Consider the following 6313-nt stretch of genomic DNA (forward strand, 5'->3'; position numbering starts at 1 on the left):
GTTGTTGTGGCCGAGTGGTTAAGGCGATGGACTAGAAATCCGTTGGGGTTTCCCCGCGCAGGTTCGAATCCTGCCAACAACGGTTCTTTTCATCTCCAAGATCACTTTATGCCCCTCCATCGTTTACACTTAACAAGTCTGATGTGTTAACAACGAGCTCTATGAAAAAGGTCATCTTGACCAGTCAGAGTGCTGCCATTTATATTGACTGTCTGAGGACCAAACCCTGGCACAGTCCATCTGACACTTCCAAAAACTATCATTTTAAAAACGCTGGACCGAGAGCAACTGGTGTGCAGTGAGGAGGCAAAGGATAAAACGTCCCAGCACATTTCAAACCCAGTTTCACCCTGAGGCAGAGACTGCTTCACCTTAAGGACAAAACACCTGGGAAAGGCAGATCTCAAGGTACTACAATAGTCAGAATGATTCATCATGTGGTGACCAGATGAAAAATCTCATCTCTGGCTCAAGACTTGTTGAGATAGCATAGACAGACACACTCTGAGTCTTTGGACCACAGCTTGGATTCGAACCGGCGACCACAGGAATGCTAGTGTTGATCTGCATCTGCTACATTTTTGGCATCATTTTTACAAATGGACATATGGATAAACGTTTTAATAGTCTGCCTAAAGTAAACGGAGTGTTACTATTAAGCAGGGACTCTCCTGTGTTGTACTCTATTTACCCTTGTTGCATAACACAGACCACAGACACATGAAATGAGACTGTTTCGGGTTTATTAACTCAAAATCATATTTTCTTACATCCCAAATAACGCTGTAATCCGACCCATATTTACAAATAAATGTCCCTTCAGTCCCGATCAAAAAGTAACAGGCAAACAAACAAAAAACTCCTCCTGGTGAACCCCACACAGGATCCTCTCTCTCCCTGGGCGATCCTTGTCCATAAAAACAAATGGTTATTGTCCGTATTTTTTTTTTCGAATCACGGGTCCCTCTTACTCTCCCCGTTTTCCCGTTTTCCTTCTCCTGTCTGCCACCGCTGTCCTTCACGTCTCTCTCCTTTCACCCACAGCATGTCAGCTGGCAAAATAGATCACCCAACCCCCCGCTGTCCTCTGACACGCCGTGTACCACAACATATAATATAAAATATAAAATAAAATATTACAAAGAATGCCGTAGCTTTAAGCAGCATTAAGGGACAATGTTTATTTACAGGAAGACATTTCTATATGGCCATACACCATAAAAATCTAAATAACTTATGTGGTAGTGCTGTGGTAGTGCTTAAACGGTGCTGTGGTAGTGCTTAAACGTGGGTGGAAATACTTTGATTCTCAGGTTTGGTGTTTAAACACTGCACCTTAAATAACATTAGTAAGCACCGAGTGGCAAAAACAAAATCCACTTTGTGTAACGACCGTAACTCAACAAATCTATCAATCTATAAAAACGTCAACACAGTACAAGAGTTTACATGACACACAAACGTAAAATAGTGTCACACGGCACTGTAGCAAGTGTTTAATTACCGTACCGACTGTTTTTCTCGCTAGCTAGTGCAGAATGAATGATGACCGGTATGCGCCATACTGATTCTCTGCTCCAACATTTGTCCACCGTGATTGGTCAAATGTTGGAAATGTTGGACAGTGGGGAAGAAATCCGCTAGCTGATTGGGCGCACCTCCAGCAATTGAAGGCTTGTGATTGGCTCTTGTGTCCAACATTTTCCAACATTGTACGGACGATCCTTCGCCAGCTGGCGTTCAGGTCGCAGTCTCCACTGGAGGCGTGGGTTCAAATCCCACTCCTGACAGTTCCTCCTCTGGAGGAGAAATACGTTTTCATTTAAAACGCTGACTGATCTAACCCAGACCACAAAATCCAATTGAATGATTTCATCTGTTATGATAATATTAAAGGTAACAGCTGAGACGTTGGACAAAACTTTCAGGGGTTCTTCCTGTTTTTTCTTGCCACTGTTGCTCTTAAGGAGGGTCAGTCTCTGGCTCCAATCGGATGACATCACAGGTCACTGTCGGGTTAGGGGTTTAATTCCAGAATTTTGTCTACCATTCCGGAATCCTGCCTATCATTCTGGAATGGGTGGATGGATGTCTATTCCAGAATGCTGCCTCTCATTCTAGATTTCTGCCTTTCATTTGGGAATGCTTTCTTTCATTCTGGAATGCTTTTCATTCTAGCCGTTTCGCCACTCTATATTGGTGAAACCAAACAACCACTACACAGAAGGATGGCACAGCACAGGAGAGCCACCTCCTCAGGACAAGACTCAGCAGTTCACCTCCACCTCAAAGACAGTGGTCATTCCTTTGAGGATAATAATGTCCAAATCCTAGACAGGGAGGACAGATGGTATGAAAGAGGAGTCAAAGAAGCGTCTATGTGAAATTGGAAAAACCCTCTCTAAACAGAGGGGGAGGGCTGAGGCATCAGCTCTCACCTGTTTACAACTCTGTCCTTTCATCCCTTCCTAGCAGACTTCACTCCCACTCAAACTCTAACGATGGGCCGTCAACTAGTGAGGCAACAGCTCTCACCTGTCCACAACCCTGTCCCTTCATCCCAGAGTTTCTGGTCGTTAACTGGCCATTAACCAACTATAGCAGGGGTCGGTAACCCGCGGCTCTAGAGCCACATGTAGCTCTTTAGCGCTGTCCTAGTGGCTCCCTGGAGCTTTTTCAAAAATGTTTGAAAATGGAAAAAGATGGGGGAGGGAAATATAATTTTTTGTTTTAATATGGTTTCTGTAGGAGGACAAACATGACACAAACATTCTTAACGTTTTCCAATGCTGTAAAAATGTTTAGAATAAATATTCAATTTCAACATTTCTGTCAACGAAGATTTGCGTCATAGCCTGCGATACACGTTTCTATCAGCAGGGCGGGATGCCAGGCAGGTGGCTGTTGTAAACAAACCGGTGGCTGTGTGATGGGCCATGGATCCCAAAGGACCGAATCATTTGCATTCATTGCCAATGCGGAAGGATTGCCTGAATGTTTGCTCTGTAGCGAGAAGTTGTCAAATAACAAAAAGAGTAGAAGTGGAAGCCAGTGGAAAATGTCTTTCCACTTCCTAAGCCAGTGGAAAGACATTTCCAGGGAAGGCATGTTACATTTGCAGCCGAGTACCCAGTTGGGAGTGAGAGAAAAAGTGCGATTGCATTACTTCTGGAGAAATTAGAGCAGCGCAAAAATAGATTTAAGAAGTGGATTGCATCTCCAAACATGAACTACATCAAATCAAAAATCAATCAAATCAAAATATCGCACCCGCCTCACAGATGAGAGCTTGCAGTCCTGCGTCAAGATTAAAGTTACATCTTAAATGCCCGATGTTGAGAAGCTGACCATTGATGTCCGAAAACAGACGTCACATTAAACGGGTAAGAACACAATCCTGTCATACGCACATATTTAGTAACGAAGTGGCTGTTTCTATAAAGTGATTTCTGATTTTCGTCAGTATATATGTGGGATGACACTTAGGGATATTATTGTGTTTTGTTGCTCAGGTCCGAGGATAGCTGCGTTGGTTGCATGCCAAAAGAGAAGAGGATGCTGCTTCGTTTTACCCTTGCACTGACTTGCTTGGTATTTGCACAGAAATCAAACTTAAACTGTATGAATTAGATTTTATATACTTTACCTTTTCAAAAGGCTGCTGTTTTATTTTTATAAATGCAGGCTGCGTTTTATTGCACTCTGTTTGTTGCCCAGATAAGGGGCATGTTATGCACGTTCCATTTTGTTGTTGTTTTTTCGAATCCTCAAAATAAAAATGACATCAAAAATCGGATTTCTTCATTGCATTTCTTTAATTTCATCAAAGCAATGAAACATAATTCATTAATATTGTAATGGAGTTGTCGTACAACAGAGCAGTCACGTGGTGCGTCATTCCCTACAGGATGCGCTGCAGGGAAAATAAACATGTAATCATGAAGGTTCATTATGTATTTGTAGCCAACTTAGTCATTTTGATAGTAGGCTAATATAGCTAATATAGATACATACAGCATGTGTTGCCTTTATTATAAGGCTTATATAAGGCTTTTAATTTTTTGTGGCTCCAGACATATTTGTTTTTTGTTTTTTTGGTCCAATATGGCTCTTTCAACATTTTGGGTTGCCGAACCCTGAACTATAGGGATCGTAGTCATGTGAGCTCCTGCAAGATCCACCCACAGAGGTCCTGAACACATAAAACTCAGATTCCCAACCAGAAAAGTAGCAGAACTGAAGAAGCCACTTGGGGAAGTGGCGAAACGTCTTCAAAAAACAATCCTTGATTGACTTTGTGGCTGTGGCATTAGCTCAACATTGAATCATAGTGTATTTGTTGCATAACAGGAAGTGGTCAGTGGAAACTGAATTGAATTGAATTGAGAAGCAGAACCTCTCCTTTATAGGGGTTGGTAATTGTCTCGCATTGGACAGAAATGAAAACTGTGTTTAGATAAGCAAAGATGCTAGCAGGTTAACAGTACTGCAGTGGTTAAACCATTGACAGTAAAAACTATGGACAGAGCCTCCGTGACGTCACCCGTTTGTTTCTGAAGAGCCGTTTTGAGGCTCGGTGGGAGACTTGATGACCGCCGCCATGTTGGCAGCGTCACGTCAACTAAAACTCCGATTATGGACAAAGAGGGGGAGCACGAGCGGGGTTTAGGGGGGCGGGCGATCGTGGAAGCAGGAAACTCACGCTGTGATACGTCAACTGTCTGTCACTCAAGCGGCAACGCCCATAATTAGGCGTAATTTTAAGTCCGAATACCATTGAAACGAGTGAGTTGTAAAAAAATTCACCCCCCCTACAATTGACACTAGAAGAGAACCTATCATCTGAGACCAGAGTGGTTTTTTGTACCAGGCTGTAAACATGTTTTTTTCTGCTGTGAAGTCGGCCATTTTAACATGGGAGTCTATGGGAAATTACTCGCTTTTGGAGCCAACCCCCAGCTGTTGCGGCGTGAATTACAAGTTTTGACACTTCCGCATGGGCTTCCACTTTGAGCCCCGAAGGTTGCCGCTTGGGTTAAACCCGATGGGCCGCTGAAGGGCTGAAAACGTGCAGGCACTATTACTTCAAATTCTGACACGGCCATGTTTGTAGTCCAATGAAAGAGGACAAGCCACTGAATTGAATGGTATAAAAATCTACTGGACTACAATACCCAGCTGACATAAAATCCCTGCGTAAAGACTAGACGCAACAACACTAACGCTAGTGCGCGTAGGTGTTTGTGGAGGTTGTAGTTGCTTTAGTGTGCTTCAGTGACTTTTGGTGAATTTCAGTGAGTTTCAGTGAGTGTCAGAGGTTTTTTTTAGGTTGTTAGCTAGCTTATCTCTTCTTCTTACTGCGTCGAGAGGGGCATGGAGCAGAATTTCAATGGCAGGGATTTCCGGATTTGTTTGACCCCGTTGCCAGCCAGTTGAACTTTGGAAAAGATGGACCCAGTTTATGAGTAAGTTTTGTACATTTATTTTGAAGTGTAAACTATTTGTTGCTAATAAAAATGATTTATTATATATACATATACACAGTATAGTAGACAGCAGGGTGGTAGTTGGGGTGAGAGAGGAGGATGCAGAGGATAGTGGTGATGATTCACTGTGGCAACCCCTAAGGGAAGAGCTGAACAGAGATGAAGGATGATTCAATCCTATTCAATACTGTCTTTACATATTTTTTACATAATGTGTATATTTCAATATGTATGCAATTACAGATAAAAATAAGGGTTATTATTTTCATAGCCAATAAGAGGGAAGAGCCCAGACGGGCCTGGGACCTGGCTTTCCTCTTCAGCGAGGTCCCAGGCCCATCTGGGCTCAACGCTGAGGCATCACCTCTCCTTGTTGTTATTGTATTTTTCTTACTTTACATTTGGTTGGACTTTCATTATTTTACATTAGTTATTAGTTATGATAATAAAAACTGCTCTATTTGGAGACAAAATTATACATTTTGATGTTTTTTGTTTTACACTGTGCATAATGGTAGTTGATGAAGTACAAGGTAAAATTCATACCCAAAAGCTCCAGTAGATGGCAATAGACTAGTGAAATGGATATAAGTTGTATTTTTCAGCCACTTCCCTTTGGAAATGATAAGTAACCTATTTGGCAATGTGGTGCCAAATTGTGCCAGAGTGTCCGCCTGGTGATATCCTTACTAAAACCTTTGTGAAGACTTTGCTCTTTGTTCAAATTCGATCAAATTTGGTACATTTGTAGCCAAGGAATAGCTGAATGTGATCAATGGCATCTGTGTACATAGAATCATTGTTAGCATACTGTTTTCTGCTGTCAA

The 6313-nt window shown here is 42.2% G+C and overlaps 1 non-coding gene across 1 annotated transcript; it reads left to right on the forward strand.

Moving 5' to 3' along the window:
- On the forward strand, positions 1 to 82 carry trnas-aga (transfer RNA serine (anticodon AGA)). The gene has a single exon. It is a non-coding gene; the product is annotated as a tRNA-Ser (tRNA).
- The last annotated feature ends 6231 nt before the right edge of the window (positions 83 to 6313 follow it).

The sequence above is a fragment of the Parambassis ranga genome, unplaced genomic scaffold, assembly GCF_900634625.1.
Source record: "Parambassis ranga unplaced genomic scaffold, fParRan2.1 scaffold_31_arrow_ctg1, whole genome shotgun sequence".
NCBI classification, from domain to species: domain Eukaryota; kingdom Metazoa; phylum Chordata; class Actinopteri; family Ambassidae; genus Parambassis; species Parambassis ranga.